This window comes from Megascapheus bottae, chromosome 23 (genome assembly GCF_031878675.1).
Source record: "Megascapheus bottae isolate mThoBot1 chromosome 23, mThoBot2.hap1, whole genome shotgun sequence".
Taxonomy (NCBI): Eukaryota; Metazoa; Chordata; class Mammalia; order Rodentia; family Geomyidae; genus Megascapheus; species Megascapheus bottae.
In genome coordinates this window covers 457395-475744 of record NC_143531.1, presented here as the reverse complement: position 1 = coordinate 475744, position 18350 = coordinate 457395, and positions in this window count along the sequence as shown.

Genomic DNA, 18350 nt, shown 5'->3' with positions numbered 1-18350 from the left:
GTACAATACAATATGTGCCAAACACTGAAGAAAGTAAAAGGCAATATATTATTTTCAAAGAAATGAATGGCCCATAAAAATAAGTAAATTTTTTTGAAGTTTGATGTTTTGCTAACATATATATATATATATATAATATAGATAATGGAGACTAACATGTTCTTGATTATGTAGAATTTGCTCTGCATCCCATCTTCCTGAGTCCAAGATGAGTTCGTTGCCATAGAGGCAGCAGAGTGGTGAGGCAAGGCTTTCTTAGGAAGGATGACCTATTTTTATATGACATGCAAGTGTCAATCATCCATCCTCCCCGTATCTCCCCTCAACCCCTGTTACACACACACACACACACACACACACACACACACCACAGTAGAAAATGAGATGTTTCCAGCTAAAGACCTCTGTCTATAAGAAAGGCCAATGAGGACTATATCAATGTTAGGTCAGATAGGCTGTGAGGAAAATTGCTTTGCTACGAAGGCCCTGTCATGTAGGAAAACTTAGCATTAAATGTCCATATTTTGTGAACTCGCTGTAGCAGAAGTTTCTACATTTGGTATCATTTACAGCGCCTCCTCTCACAAGTTCTAGCACCTACTCAAAAACATGTAGTAATTTTCCCAAAGACAACTACAAAACAAACCTCTGATACAGGAGAAATGTATGACAAACACAGTACTCATAACTTCATTTTTAACTTGATGTTCAAAGCACTGTGGTTTTTGACCTTCCAAATTTGTTTGGATAAACAAATAGCATTGTGTGCAGAAGGGAAAATATTTGTACTCATGTAACCAGTCACTACAAAACAATTGAACTGTCTCATGGAATCCATTAAATCCAGTAGAATAGGGAACTTTTTACCTTTTCTTGATTATTCTATGACCCTCCTTCCCCAACTTCCCCCATTTTTTTTAATCCCAATAGTCTGATGAGCTTACTATGAAGTGTCTGTGACACAGCTGTGAATTGATTTATGTGAAACCATAATTCTCATTTGGATCCTTCTGTAGGAAGTATTTTCTCTTATCTAACATTGGAGCAGATCCTCCACAGACCTTCTTTCTGCTCCTTCTAACCATCACACTGCTAGGATATGTCATACTTTCAAATTGGCCTCCTACTCTTAATTATTTAAAAATAGTCTCTACTTTGAAACATGACATTGTATACTGAATTAGTAACTTTACAGAGCAGATGCTGAACAAAACATCTGATATGAAAATACATATTTTTGGTCCTGGATGATGAACTTTTTGGAAACATATTGGTAAGATTCATCTGGTTGCAAAATGTGATTTTTTTGCGGGATGGGTTTGGAACCCTGAAAGCATCCAACATTTCTTTTTGTTGTGAGCACTGTAACAATTAGCATCAGGAGAGTACTTGATACTACAGGACATGCCAAGGTCAGAAGTACAATCAAAGTTACAAGGTCTAAAACCCAAACTAAAATCTCCCAAATTCTTTTCAATAATACAAGTAACAATCCTGAAATGGTGTTCACTACCACCTAACCTGGCTGATCACTTACAGATTGAACATATTCACATCCTCCAAATCTACACCCATTCTAAGTTTTGAAATACTGTATGTCTTTCCATAAAGTGTTGAAAAAGTAGGTGTGGTTTAAAGAACATTTCTTCATTGACTGCACTTCTTTACAAAGAAGTGTCCAATGAGCTTTCACATTTCTAAGTTATCTTTGATATTACTATAGCTAAGTGACACAAACTGAACTCCAGCATTTTAAAACTATAAAAGTAAAAGTTCCAGGAGTAAGTATAGATGAGGGACTGTCTACAGCTTAAAATAGTCTGGGAGAATTAAATGTTAAATCCTGGGGAAGGAACAGAATTTAAGTCATGGAACCTGGATAAACTTATATGACCAAGTTAAAAGTTTACTCATTTTATATATTTTTTTATTTCACCCTATAAATAAAATTATGAAGCAATCTGATATGGATTCTGCCACAAATTTTGTGGAAAAACTGAAAACTAGCAAAAGTTTAATAAACTCTACCACCTTAAAAATATACTTGTTGTTCAAAATAAGGACAGGTTCACAAGGCACAGGTTCACAAGCTCACACCTGCAATTCTGCACAGTTTCATACTTACAATACATGTAGTATTTTATCTTCAGAAATGATCTTAGACATCATCTATTGAGGATGACAGGGGAAAAAACTGATTTACTGAATAGTTTTGAGAAAATTCCCTCCATTGAAGAATCCATCTTAAAAGTTTTATTAGCAAGAATTAAAGTTTAATTGTATTAAGTCACTGAAATTGTAGTGTATTTTATACAAGCTCTGTTACTTTAATAAGGACTTTCCAATGTTTCTTTAATATAAATACCTCAGTTATTGCCAACAAAATCTTAAAACAGGTTATCAGTACTTTATATAAACTTTCACTGAATAGCAATAGATATGTTTAATTCCATTTACTCTAATTACTAACTATAAATTCTAGTAATCCTCAAACAACCAAGATACTGATTTATAAGAGTGGACAGAATTACTCAAATTGAGATTTATATATATATATATATTATACATATGTGTGTATACATATATACTTCATTTTGTGGAATTATTCTTACTTTTGGTAGTAAAAGTACATTTTATGCCATAGAGCGCAAAGAAAATTAATGTGACAGATTATAAATCATTTGCAGGCATAAGCCACTGGGTCGCTAGCTTTTCTTTTTTTTCCTTCCTTTTTCTTTCTCTTCTTCCATTTTTGTTTGAAAAACATGAGTCCAATTATAAGAGCTTATGCATCAAGTGTTCCAAATATTTTGCTTTAATTAAAAAACAACTATGTTTTACCTTTGGATGCATTTTAGTAAATACTAACATTGTAGGAAATACAGCTTAATGTCAATAGTAATATCCAATTAATTGTGCTATCAAGGGAGAAGAATATTTTTAAATAACTCTCTTTTCACTAGCCTACTTTACTAAGGGCCTACTTTACTAAGGGCATAAGTTAACTTGGTATTCTTAAAAATTCCAGCTGCAGGGCTGGGAGTTTGGCCTAGTGGTAAAGTGCTTGCCTAGCATGCACAAAGACCCGGGTTTGATTCCTTAGTATCACATACATAGAAAAAAGCTGGAAGTGGTGCTGGGGCTCAAGTGGTAGAGCTCTAGCCTTGAGAAAGTCCAAGGACAGAGCTCAGGCCCTAAGCTCAAGCCCAGGACTGGCAAAAAAAAATTCCAGCTCCACCCAATATGTTTTGGTGAAAAGCCTGCTTATAACTCATGATGGAAGCAAGCACTAAAAAACAAAGCTCAAACCACTTATCTACAAAAATACAGAGAAATGAAAATCACTAGATCTTGATAGATTCACCAAGCTATGATGTGGAGTAATGAAGGAATTTGTCAGCCCATAAATGACAAAAGGCTGAATTGAAGAAAAAAATTCTCATATTCTACCATTTCTTATTAAATAGTATACTGGAAAAATGATAAAGAAAAAAACATATCATTACTGTCTAAGTTTCATAACTACCTGATAAACGCCAAAACTACAAATGGAGCGATAAATAAATGGAATTGATTTCTGGAAGATTGACTTTGGAAGATTCAGTGTTGACTAATCAAAAACATATCCACACCCATCTCTTTAATATAACCATGAGCTTCAATTGCAAATACAAATTCTTAGCTGTCAAGTGTAATTTAATCTTAGTAAAATAATCATCTTATTAACTTGAAGAACTCTCTCTACAGAAGGGCCTGCAAACTAGCTAAATGCAAAATTTAGATTAAAAACATACTTTTGTCTTTACTGGTAAACCTCTATAAATATTTTCCTCATAATCCATCAGTATTTAATTAGCATATGATAACTGTCCTATTAAATGTAAATTAACCTTTTATTGAAAAGACAGTTTCAAGTGTAGCTACAGCTTTTTTTTTAATTATAATGATTTAGAAAGAACAAAAATGAATCTCAGATGCAAATTCTCTGGAGTGATTAAATACAGCTTGAATGAAGAGAACAGAAACTCAGAAACTACCACCACCAACAACACACACACACACACAAACACACTCATACACACTCACACATATATACAGCTGAGGGCTAGGGTAGGGATGACATTCACCAAATTTTTCTTTTCCTGTAATAATTTTTATCTTCCTTCCCACTTGTTCCATGGAATCAACTGCATTCCTTCAAGTAGTCAAATGGAATTGGAGATTTGAAAGCATTTAGCTGTTTAGTTTTTATGTTGTTGTTTTGTTTTGTTCTTTTTCAGCAACTCAACTCCTTTTGATGTGTCCCGGAAAGTGGGCCATTTTTCCTGCTGTTTATTTTTCAATATCAGCATTCATCTGTTTGAATCAACTTTAAAGAAACTATTTCCACATGCCCTGAAACATTTTGCTCAGGGAAAGGAAGGGCTCTGGCTGACGTCCTGGGTAGGAGACCCAGCCTAAGGTGCCCTGAGAACTAGACATGATTAGAGCTGCTCTTGTCTGGGTGTTCTGTGAATGTTTATGGGACTTCTGTGTTAGGGATTCTCTGCAGGAAGGAAAGCCCTCAATAAAGTTTGTTTGGAATTAGTTGTAATCTCCTAGATTGAGGATTTTGTGCCATTTAAGAATGACATCAGATAGGAATAAAAGAAAGAACTATGACCAAGAATGGATTTTACTTTTCTTTAGGCATCCAAGAAAAACTTGCCTTATGTGATCATTGAATCAGTTTAGAATAAAGAGGAGTTCTGAGATTTTTGCATAAGAAACCCACAGGAGTATTTTCACGCTGAACAACCTTTTTATCTTGAGCTGACTACATAAATTATTACTGCACAAATCACAGATAAGAGGTACTTGGGAAGAATGTTTCAATGAGTATAATCTTTAATTCATATAAGTATTTTTCATGTGCTTGTTCTGGGGCTTGAACTCAGGGCTTGGTGCTGTTCCTGAGCTTCATCAGTGGCTCTAACACTAGAGCCACACCTCTACTTGCTTTTGACCAATTAGTAGGAGAAAATAGTCTCCTATATCTTGCTACTGACTTTGAACAACCATCCCCAGATCTCAGCCTCCTGAGTAGCCACGGTTATAATCATGAGCCACTAATGTATGTCTTTACAATATGTTTTAATAACCCAAGCCTTGTTCTGTCTATCTTACAAAGGTGAAGGAATAGCTGTTTGGAATAATATTTCAACACCTTACAACAAACTCCTAATAAGAATAAACATTAATAGGGGCCAGGAGTTTGGCCTAGTGGTAGAGTGTTTTCCTAGCAGGCACAAAGAGATTGATTTGATTCCTTGGTACCACATACATAGAAAAAAACTGGAAGTGGAGTGCTAGGCTTGAGGATACCTTTTCAAATATTTCTATGTACTTGTACAAATGAGTTTTAGTTCCATTTACCAGTACAATCCATCTTGATCAAGATCAACTCATCTATCTAACCCCATCTCCATCCCATGCAGCCCCTCAACATGTTTTTGTTTTTTTTTCTTTTTGGTGCCAGGCCTGTGACTTGAACTCAGGGCCCAGGTGCTGTGCCTGAGCTTCTTTTGCTCAAAGCTAGCACTCTATCTCGTTTTGTTATTGTAATTAGTAAAGGGGTTACATGATATTTGCCAGATAGAAGGTACATTAATTCACATACATTGATACCCTTTCACATGTCTTGATACCCATTTCCCTCCCCCCCACACCTCCCACCCGTCTTGGTTTTCCCCCCTTCCCTATCAAATTTCAAATATCCAAATACAAATAAATTCAATACATCAGATAACAAAGTGAGATACTATACCAATATGAGATAACCAAGGGACAGCAAAGGAGATGAGAGACAACATAGTGCATTAAGGACAACAATCATTCATTATATGGCTCTTGTTTCAATATCCTGGAGGTCCTTTCAATTAGCTTCACATTATATGGCCTTATGTATCCAGATTTTGCTCTCTTGAAGATCTCTGCTAGTAGAGCCCAAGGTTTCTACTGATTATGACAAATGAGGGAAACCATTGAGCCTAAGTTCCTTTGAGTCTGGCTTACTTCACTTAATATGATTTTTTCTAAGTCTTTCCATTTCCTAGCAAATGGGGCAATGTCATACTTTCTGACTGCAGCATAGAATTCCATTGTGTACAAATACCACAACTTGTTGATCCACTCATCAACTGAGGGACATCTAGGTTGGTTCCATATTTTTGCCATGGTGAATAGTGCTGCAATGAACATTGTTGTGCTAGTGAATTTAGTATGTCCTTGTTTCTGGATGGTTGGGTAAATGCCAACTAATGGAATTGCTGGGTCATAGGGGAGCTCTATGTTTAGCCTTTTGAGGCACTGCCACACTGCTTTCCATAAGCACTCTATCTCTTGAGTTACAGATCTACTTTCAGTTTTTCCTTAAGATGTTTCTTTCAAGAAAATCTTCATTTATTTTTTTTGTTTATTAATATGATTTTTTATTTTTTCACCTTACTTTTTACAAAGAAAATTAAGTGTTGGTTAGAATAGTTTCTTCTTACTTAAGCTTGTTTTTTTTTCTCATTTTCAAACTCAGTATAGCCAAACACCAGTGATTCAAGCCTATGATCCTAGCTACTCAGATTTGAGGATATCTGTCTGAGGCCAGCCTAGGCAGGAAACTTGAGATTCTCATCTCTAATTAACCACTAAAATATCAGAGTGGAGTGTAGCTCAAGGAGTAGCATGCTGAACTTGAGAGAAAGAGTTAAATGACAGTGTTCACACACACAACACACTGCCCAACTTATCTTCTCCCAACTCTGAAGACAAAAACAACCAAAGATATTACTGTTGGAAACAGAAGTATATCTCAAATGGTAGGTAACTAGTCTTGAGCAAACTATCTAAGGGACAGTGCCCTAAATTCAAGCCCCAGAACCAGCACAGAAAAGGGAAGGAAGAAGAAAAAAATGAAGGAAGGAAAGAAAGAAGGAAGAAAGGGAGGGAGGGAGAAAAAAAGGAGGGAGGGAGGGAGGGAGGGCGGAAGGAAGGAAAGTAGTCAATGAATTTAAAAGCTGGGCATCTGTGACTCCTGCCTTGTAATACCAGCAACATGGCTAGGCTAAGAATGGGAAAAGCACAATTTGAGGCCAGCCTGGGCAGAAAAGTTGATGATTCCTTCTTGACATCTGTCATCCTGTGCCATATGTGGGAGGATCTCAATTCTAGACCACTCTGGGCAGGAGAGTCCATAAGACTACAAATCAATGGAAAGTATCTGGATATAGCTGTGGTTCTGTCATCTCAGCTTCAATGGGAAATCTAAAATAGATGGATCCAAGCACATAAACTGCTGGGCAATGAGGCCACATTTCACAAACAAGCAGTACAAAGAAGAATGGAGTTGTAACTCGGTGGTAGAGAACATTTTGTTCAAGTGGAAGATCCTGAGTTCAAACTTCAATACAGCAAACCAAAAAAACCTGTCAATCATATTGCCTTGCTTTGATTTCTGCTATATCTGAAACATTTTTGTTCAGAAATATTACCTTATCAAATAAGAATTATTTGTTCATATGAATGACCCTAACTAGACTTGGAACTCTTCAAGATAAATTGCATGTTCTATGACCTTTGAACCTTTCCAAAGCCCTGTTTTATTTGGGGAGAGGGATTGTTAATTTGTTTAATCCCCCTCCCCATATGGATATATTTTCTTCTTATTTCACAAGGCTAGCCTTTCGCTTGGGATGCTCCTCACTGAATTACTGCCCTTCTCAGGCAGACAGCTTGGGGACAGAGGATGGTGCTCAGTCTGTTCTATGGTATTTTAAGGGCAGTTCCTCTGGCCAGCTGGACCCAGCACAGTGCCCTGGATCCTGGCCACTGACTTCTCTCTTGTCACTTGTGCACCAGAAAGTGAAGAAATGTGTTGCATTCATCTTACAATTCTGCAAAAGAAAGCACATGCTTATGTATAATGCAAAATAAAAGCTTTGAGCTACAAGGAAGCAATTTGCATGTCTTGAAATTTTTATTCAAAATCATGCAATGTATGCTCATTTAGTTGCCTCGGTATAATAATAGATAATACATTTTATATGCAAGAGACAGCACACACACACACACACACATACACACACACAGTGGGGAGAGAGAAAAGGGAGAGAGAAGAGTGGAAGGGAGAAAGGGTGGGAGACAGAGACAGATGGAGAGAGAGAGGGATACAGAAGAAGAAAAGAAGAGATGGAGAGAACTAATCAATTATCTCTAAGCTTAATTAATGATAACTAGCCTTATAAAATGGGAATGTGAGCTATTTATATATCTCATATAATGGGATATTCTATTGTTTCTGAAAAAATGAGATATTGCTTTGGCAAAAATAGTCAGCAATATGGACATGAATTAAAAATGGCATTGTTTTATTGTGTGTGTGCCTGTAGTGGAACTGAAACTCAGGGCCTAGACACTCTCTGAGCTTTGTAACTTAAGGCTGATGTTCTACTACTTGAGTCGCATCTCTACTTCTAGCCTTTGTGGTGGTAATTGCAGATAGCTTCACGTGGACTTTCCTTCTTGAGCTGGTTTTGAATTGTAATGCTCATATGTTAATATCCTAAATAGCTAAGATTACAGGTGTCAGCCACATATGCCTGGCTGAAAACATGTCATACTTTATATGAAAACTCTCTGTATTAGAGGAGAAAAGAGGTCAAAGACTTGGCATATATTTGTGTGTATATATGTGTGTGTATATTTGTGTATGCATTTGTGTGTTTATATATATACATCTATGTATGTGTACTTGTGTGTGTGTGTATGTGTATAACTCAAAAGCCACACCAGTCCACAACTCAGCTAAGACAAGAAGACTTTTTAGTTTTAGCTCTAAAGCCAGGATATAATTGAAAAATAATTATCTTCCAATGTTTCAAGGAAAAAGAAAACTATGTATAGTGGCCCATGCCTATAATCCTAGCTACTCAAGAGGCTGAGATCAGAAGATTGAGGTTCAAAGCCAGCCCTGGCAGGAAAGAAAATGAGATCTTTTATCTCCTATTAAATACCAAAACCCAGAAATGGAGCTGTGACTCAAGTGGAAGAGAGCCAACCTTATGCAAACAAGCTCAGGGACAGAACCCTGAATTCAGTCTCCAGTCTCTACACAGATAGGGGAGAAAAAGGAAGGAAGAAAGAAAAAAATACAGGCTTATAAATGGCTGTCTGTTTACCATATTCTGTCAGAGTTTTGAAAATTGTCCTTTTCCATCATGTGGGCCTTCTCTGCCTTGATATTTCTATTTTAGTTTCTCAACCATTTGCATTATTGTAGGTTAATTCTGCTTATAACAGGATTCTTCTATATTAATTTTCTTATTTATTTATTTAGTTGCTAGTACTGGGACTTGAGCTCAGGGCCTGGATGCTGTCCCTGAGCTTTGTTTGTTCAAGACCAGAGCTACAGCATGAGTCACCTGCACCCAGTGTCAAGATTCTTTTACATTACAAAACTCTGATTGAATGATAGCAGTGTCCTGGATAGCTCTGATAATCTAAAATATCACCAGACATTGCTGCATTCCCCTGGAATGCAAAATTGTCAAGACTATATGTGGTCTGTTACGGTTGAGTCATTGTTTACTTTTTTTCCCACATGCTTGACTCCTTATCAAGTTCCTATAGAATAAGTCAATCACATAGTAAGTGCTCAATAAATACTTGCTGGCTATAGTGAATAAGCCAGCCCAATATTGATTGCTCACAGCTGTAATTCTAGATGCTCAGGAAGCTGAGTCTGAAGTTTATGGTTCAAGGCCAGTCTTGGAAGGGAAGTCTGGAGATACTTATCTGCAATTAATGGCTATCAGGTTAGAAGTAGCGGTATGGTTGAAGTGATAGAGCACCATTCTTGGGCAGAAAAGCCAAGCAAAAATGGAGGCCCTGAGTTCAAGCCCCAGCACTGCTACAAATATAAAAGATAACTAAGTAAATATAAATAAAGGAAATAAATGTTCATAGTAACATACGTTTTTATTTGTTGCAGATTCTCTGAACTTGAGGTCATTGTAGGTTTTCCCATATGGGCCTCCCTCTGTGAGTCAACACAACACACCATCCACTAACAGCAGAATGTGATTCCAAGAAATAAAATGTGTAGAAGTTATTTATTAAGAACAATTCAATCTGAAAAACATCTTTAAAGACATTTTATCTTCCCTTCAGTTGTATCTATTTTCCTCAGGGGAAGCTTTATAATTGTATATAAATGTTTGTAAATCCTTTTTTTCATGGTTCCAAACTATGAGATCTTCTTTATACCAAGAGAACAAGGCTGGACCTGTTACTGACCTATTATTAGGGCCATACTAAGATAATACTCTTTTGCTCCTATTATTTGGGGCAAATGTTTGTCAAAGATACAAATCGAACCTGACCTAAATGATTCACACTCCCTACCTCCTTTTGAGAACTCTAAATTATTAGGGGTGGGGGTGGGGATGTTGGAAAGCAAGAGAAAAAAAACAGGGCCCAGGAGACTTAGTGGAAGAAGTGTATTGTGGGATGTATCCTCTGAAGTTGCTAACTCTGAATGCCAAGTGAAGAAGCTTGGATTACCAGTGGGGAACCTGAAAATTGTTACCCACTCTTTCCTTCACAAAGCCACTTGCTCAATGTTTTGCATTTAAAGGTTTTGCAGAATTTCTGGGAAGTTAAATGAACTTCATTGGTTAGCTCGGAAATGTCAGTATCTTGAAACCAGAATGCTTTTGACCTCATCGTTTCTTAACTTGAAGACAGGAAACTGGATGAGCTTCAGGAAGTACAGGGAGACAGATTTCATATTTAAATGTAATAGTTGTTTCTCAAAATATTTAATGAGTTAGGGAATAAATCTCCTAACTAGAAGGAATACAGATGAACATATTTTATTCATCTCAGAAGTTAGCATAATATTGCTTTAAATAGTTTATGGCCTTGAAAAGAGGATACATATTCATTTGTTTATTTAGAATACACATATATACATATATATAAACATCTGAACACATCTATATACAAACATATACATACATTACATACATATATATGTATATATTTGAAGATACAGGGATTTGAATTCAGGGCAGTATGCTAGATAGGCATTCTACCCCTGAGGCACACCTCTAGTTCTTTACTTTGTTGTTTTGTTTTGTGCTGGTCCTGGGGCTTGAATTCAGGGCCTCAAGTTCGAGTTTGACTTTTTTCACTCAAGGAGGGTTCTCTATCACTTAAGCCACACCTTCTTCACTGCTAGCCTTTTACTGGTTAATTGGGTATAAGAGTTTCAGGGTCTTATCTTAGATTTCAACCTCCTGAGTGGCTAGGATTACAGGTGTGAGCCACCAGTGTCCTCAGCACTAGTTAATTTTGAGATAGTGTCTTGCTTCTGGCCCAGGAGTGCTCCTGAGCAATGATCCATCTATTTATTTTCACAGTCCCCATTTTAGCTACAATAACAGACATACACACACCACTATGTTCAACTCTCCATTGACAATGTGTTTAGCACTTTTTTTTTTGCCCAGGCTGGTATTAAACCATAATCTTCCTAGTCCCAGTCTGTGGATCATGTAAGAAGAGCTAAATATACATTCACTAATTAAAAGGTAGGAATTACTCCAGTACTGGTCCTAAAAATATCATCCTGGCTTCTCAGGAGGCTGAGACCTGAGGAACACAGTTCCACACCAGCCCTGGGACAATTCCAGAGACTCTCACCTCCAATTAACCAGCAAAAATCCAGAAGTGGAAGTGTGGCTCAAATGGTAGGGTGACAGATTTGAGTGGAAAAACAAAACTAGAATATGAGGACCTGGATTCAAGCACAGTATTGGCACAAGCACAAACACCCCCCCACATACACATATTTAATTTAATCAAATTAATTAGTGAAAAATATTAACTACAATATTATTCAGCTAAAAAATAAAAAAAGATAGATGTAAATAGCTGGCTGAACCCCAACAGTTTGTGCTTATTACTAATACTGAACAGAATGTCAGTGTGTGTGTGGGAGGATTCCTGTTTATTTTCAATTTTTAAATGTTTTTCTCCAAGACTGTAAAGAAAAGCACTGTATTAAATTTTCAAATATGCCATGATCTCTACTTCTTTCAAAATTTAGCCTAAGAAAAACAAACTGCCTTAAGAATACTTTCAATCCTTCTCAAATTCCAGAAAACTGAATTCATGTTCAAGTAAAATCATCTATTAGATTACAGCTATAATTCTACAATAAAATGAAAGTAAGCTATAAAACATCTTGACAAAAGTATGTCTAGTATCTATTACGGGCTTGTTCTGCTTCCATTTTCCAGGTGTGTGTGTGTGTGTGTGTGTGTGTGTGTGTGTGTGTGTGTGTGTGTGGTGTGACTTTGAATTCAGGGCCTCATGCTCTCACTGTTTTGTTGTTGTTATTGTTGTTCAAGGCTGGTACTCTACAACCTAGATATATGCCTCCATTTTTGGCACTTCACTGGTTAATTGGGGATAAGAATTTTGTGTACTTTTCTACTCAGTCTGGCTTTGAACCAGATCCTGAGATCTCAGACTCCTGAGTAGCTAGGATTACAGGTGAGAGCCATCAGACACTAGCTGCTGCTGCTGCTGCTGCTGCTGCTGCTGCTGCTGCTGCTGCTGCTGCTGCTGCTGCTGCTCCTAGTCCTTGTCCTCTTCCTGGTCCTCTTCCTCCTCTTCCTCCTCCTCCTCCTCCTCCTCCTCCTCCTCCTCCTCCTCCTCTTCTCCTTCTTCTCCTTCTTCTCCTCCTTCCTCTTCTTCCTCCTCCTCCTCTTCTTCTTCTTCTTCTTCTTCTTCTTCTTCTTCTTCTTCTTCTTCTTCTTCTTCTTCTTCTTCTTCTTCTTCTTCTTCTTCTTCTGTTTTGTAGCTATGTGGTAGGAACTTTTTCTATGAATACTTTGAGAGATATTATTTTTTCTGTTTTACCTAATTGTTTATGGCTTTGAGCCTATCGCGATGACCATTCTAGTCACTGAATGGCTGCACGTAATTACTTTATGAGATGCCCAAGGCTCGCCACATTGGTGCTGTGCTCAGTGGCTACCCGCTCCAGGACTCAGCCAGCCCGCAGAATCCCATCCAGAGGGCCCCACCTTTTTGAGGAACACTCTGGAAGGGCGCTCGCCCAAGCCTGGACTGCCTGGCAGGTCCCAGGAAGGCCGCCTCCGCTGCTTCTGCCTGGCTGTGCATGCGGGGCCTGGGTTGTCACCTACCTCTTTTGCCCAAGGCTGGACCTCTGCCACCTGAGCCACGATTCCACTTCTGGCTTTTTGATGATTCGTTGGAGATGAGAATCATGAACTTAACTGGGGGAGGAGGCGAGGAGGATGGGGGCAAGGGCGTTGGAGGAGAAGGAGATGGAGGGAAGGGGGTGGAGGGGAAGGGGATGGAGGGGATGGAGGCAAGGGGGATGCAGGGGAGGGGCATGGAGGCAAGGGGATGGGTGCGAGCTGGATGGAGGTGAGGGGATGGAGGGGAGGGAGTGGAGGGGAGGGGGTGGAGGGAAGGGTGGTGGAGGCTAGCTGGATGGAGGGGAGGGGGATGGAGGGGAGGGGGGATGGATGCAAGCTGGATGGAGGGGAAGGGGATGGAGGCGAGGGGATGGAGGGGAGGGGTGTGGAGGGGAGGGGCATGGAGGCGAGGGGGTGGAGGGGAGGGGCATGTAGGCGAGGGGGTGGAGGGGAGGGGGCAGATGGGAGGGGGTGGAGGGGGGATGGAGGGGAGGGGGTGGAGGGGAGGGGGATGGAGAGGAAGAGGTGGAGGGGAAGGGGGTGCAGGGGAGGGGATGGAGGGGAGGAGTATGCAGGGGAGGGGGTGGAGTTGAGGGGATGGAGGTAAGCCCCTCTTCCGACTGTGATGCTGAGACCTGCGTTCTGAGCACCTGGGATTATGGACCTGAGCTCCCAGCACCCAGATGTACTTACTTGGGTATTTATTTGTTTTTTATGTCAGTCTGTGGCTTTGATGTAGGGCCTCACACTCTTATTCAGCTTGCTTTCTCATGGCTGATACCCTACCACTTGAATATGGCTTCCTGAGAGCTTTTTGGTGGCTAAAGAAATGGAGTTTGGGGCCAGGAGCTTAGCCTAGTGATAGAGTGCTCGCCTGGTATGCATGAAGCTCTGGGTTCGATTCCTCGGTACCCATGCACAGGAAAAAGTCGGATGTGGAGCTATGTGGTGGCTAGCTAGCTTTGAGCAAAAGAAGCTCAGAAACAGTGATAAGGCAGTGAGTTCAAGCTCCAGGACTGGCAAAAAAAAAAGACGGAGTTTTTTTGATATGTGTGTTTCAAAACTCAGCCCACTAGTACTTAGGATTGTAGGTATGAGCCCGAGGAAACCTGCTCAGTAGCAGCTCCATTCTTCAGGGATAATTCCTTTGCTCTAGGAGAAAGCAAGTAAGACATTTTCTGCTGGAAGCTTTTACTTAAAGTAGAATCATATGCTTCTCTGCTGATTACTCATATTAACGTATGGGACATTCATTATTCAGTCAGTTAATCACATGGAAATTGAGATGTTTAATTAAAATGAGAAACACAGGTTGAATACCCCTTGGGATTCAAATCTAGGGAAATGATCTTACCCACTGGATTTTCATTTCCAAAGCGTATTAATAGTAGACCACAATAGTAACAACGTTTGCAAAGCTGTGATTTAGCTAGGCACACACAACTTGAGTGTGGGCACATAAACCATGTACTCTTATTACTGGAATGACTAGAGTTTCTAAGTCAGTCTGAAACTTTTATTCACTTATATCCAAAAGTAGGCTATAGAAAATATACTTTCTTGGGTTTATTTTTCTTTCTGTTTTTAAATTATCTTTAAGTACTTGTACAGAAGGGTTCAATTCAACACAGCAGTTTATGAGTACAAAGCATTCTGATCCATGTCACCCTTTCCATCCTCCTCCCTCAACTCTCCAACCCTCCCCTCCCCTCAACTTCCCTTTTCTCATTTCACAGATGCCAACTGAATATTGTGACCTCATTCTCTCACCCATCGACTCCCCTCTCCCGTTGACATCCCCCATTACAGCAGGATTGAGAATTCTGATTTTATTATATAGGCAGATTGACTGAGGAACTAGCCTGTGTTTGAATCCAGTCTCCATTCCCCATTCCCTCCTCGGATGTTAGATCCACACAAGGTTCAAAGTCAAAACTCACTGTTCACCTGGCTTATCCTTCCAGTGTGCTCCAGCTCCATCCTGAAATACCAAAGACCTACCATGGATCAACTCAAAAGCATAAATTCAGTTGTAGCCCTAGGGCCCATCACTAGTAACAGAGGCATGCTTATCACCAGGAATTAAAGGCAGATTTAACTACCTCCCTGGGTACTAGTGGCTCACACCTGTAATCCTAGTTACTCAGGAGGCTGAATTCTGAAGATTTTGGTTTGAAGCTAGCTCAGATATGAAACTATTATTTCCAGCTGAGTAGCAAAAATCCAAAAGTGGATCTGCGTCTCAAGTGGTAGAATGCTAGCCCTCAGCAAAAATACTAAGGAATAGTTCTCAGACCCTGAGTTCAAGACCTAGGGCCACTGTGTTTGTATGTGTACATATGTGCACGTGTGCACGCATACACACACACACTACATGACATTGACATTAGCTAGTTATTTGACAAAGAAAAATATTTTCATGATATGCAATGGGTTTTCCTAGCCATTAATGAATTAAATTGGGTTTTAAAAATATATATATTCAGGACATGATTCTTTCTAGAATTTAACTTGTCAGTTGAAAATCTTTCCATTATTGTGTAATGAATGAGGTTGTATGTTTTATTTTTTGTCTTTTTTGTGTGTAGGCCAGTACTGGAGCTTGAAGTCATGGCCACCTGCTAGATGAAAACTGGTACTCTACTACCTGAGCCGTGCTCCCATTTCCGGCTTGTTGATGCTAAATTGGAGATAAAACTGAGATACTGAGATGGCAGCCACCTGAGTAGCTAGTATTACAGGTATGAGCCAACAACAACCAATGAATCTGCAGTTTTTAATATTTCTGTCTTTTCATATGCTAGATGCATGGCATATGTCTCATTTGATTAAAATTTATGTTGGACTTGTATATATTATATACACAAAAAAAGTCACAACTGGAAGGCATTCCTGAATGGTGAATCTGCAGTGACACCATTTATCATGACTCCTGGAGCAAAACTGACCAGCCATTATAAATGCTAATCACTAGAGGACGTGTTGGTTGGTGGTGTTGGCCTGTTTGCCAGCTGTACCAGCTTGAATTTGAATCAGGTCCTTGTTTCTCAGATACAGACTTTGGTAAAGTTCATGTGACAATGTTCCTAGGAATCTTTCCAAAAAATCCAGTGTGCCTGGTCTTAATAAAACTGCTTTCAACATGACTGCAGCAAAGGAGCCTGGGAAACAAAAGATGGAAACAATTGTCTTCTTGCAATGAGACTAAGAGGTCACCACCACTGTCCTTTAACTGTCAGGAAAATTGCAGTGAACCAAGATAATTCTAAATAAAGCAAATTTCAGTCTGTGAGCAAAAACAAAGTCAAAGAAAACAACAAAGGTCTTGAAAACCCAGTTGGCCAATGAACAAGATCAAAGAGTCAGGAATTTCTTATGAACTGGCCTTCCCTAGATGTAGAAAATAAAAACGCAAATGAATGTAACTACTACATGAAGCTTACAAAGAGAAAAATCACAGTTTCATCTGGGGAGCGAGTATCAATATTCTCATTTCAGTTTTACTGTTTCAGATATTGAGTAAGAAAGTTCCTGTGGCCCCATTATTTGTGGATAGAAAAAGAATAGAATTTTTTTAAATTTTTGAGCTCATACTGGCGTATGAACTCAAGACTTCATACTCTCTCTTGCCTATTGGCTCAAGACTGGTGCTCTACCACTTGAGCCACAGCTCTCCTTCCAGATTTTTGCTGATTACTTGGAGAAGAGTCATGTACTTTCTTGCTCTGGCTGGCTATAAACGTCAGTCCTCAGATCTTGGCTTCTAGGGTAGCAAGAAGGTATGAGCCACCAATGCCTGGTCTAGTGCAGAATTTTTTCCTAATCATTTTACAAATCAGGCCGTTTCTTCTAAGGAAATGCTAGAGATGACAAAAATGCATGTGTATACTTTAGTTGGGCAAATAAACCCGCCCATAAACATTGGTTTCAAGATATTATGTGAGAGAAAATCTTATTTGTGAACCCTAAAGGGAAACAGACACCAAACATATCCTTTTAGTTTTCAATTTTTGTTTTTAAATAAAATCCTTCATTCTTAGGTATAAAAATCATTCAGTTCCACTTAGAATCTAAAAAGGATACTTTTCCATGTCTAACTTGTATTCTTTTCATATTGCGAATAACATTTTCATATATGTAGTGGCTTGAAACAGCACAGTTTTACTTTCATACTTAGAGAAAACAGAAGTTTAAAGTAAACCTCATCGTGCTAAATCAAAATGTTTGCATAAATGCCATCAGAAAATCGGAGACCATTTTCTTGGCTTTCCTAACTTACAGAAATTACCTGTATTTCTTGGCTCATTGTCTTGTTAGGCCATGAGTTAACAATGTTAACAGTAGCCGGCTGAGTCTTTTTCCAGTATATTTCCTGGAAGTCTAACCCTTCTGTTCCCATTTCTTCGGAAAGTCATTCACAGAAACACAACATACTTGTATAAACCAGGACTGTGCCCTTGTTTAAAATCTAGATTAGGATGGTTGGTTATCTTGATTTCATTTCAAACCCTAATTCCTATTTTCCATATGAAGTAACATATTCAGACGAGATCGGGCGCGTTCAGGGTGGTATGGCTGTAGACTGAAGTAACATATTCAAATATATCTGTACCTGTAGGACAGTTCCCCACCCCCCTTTCTCTTTTGTTTTTTGTACCACTGCTGGGACTTGAACTCTGGGCCTATGTTTTGTCCCTGAAGACAAAGTGGTGCTTTACCACTTGACCCACAACTCCACTTTCTGGCTTTGTTGTGGCTGATTTCAAGCAGTAATCCCCAGATCTCAGACTCCTGAATAGCTAGGATTCAGTGTGAGATATCAGTGCCTTTCTTTAGGACCTGAATTTGACTAATAGAGTATTATGCAACTGCATCTCATGAAACAAAATTTAAAATCAGAATGATTTATTTTTAACTTTATATCTTTATCATCAAAGTAATATAAAGAAAGATCTTCAACTTGAATCTTTAATATTCTGTCATCTTTACCTTAACTGTCAACATCTCCAGCTCTTAGAACAGATCAGGTTTCAACTTCTGAATTGCATTTTTTCTTCATGTTTTTATAAATAGTTGTAAAGGCCT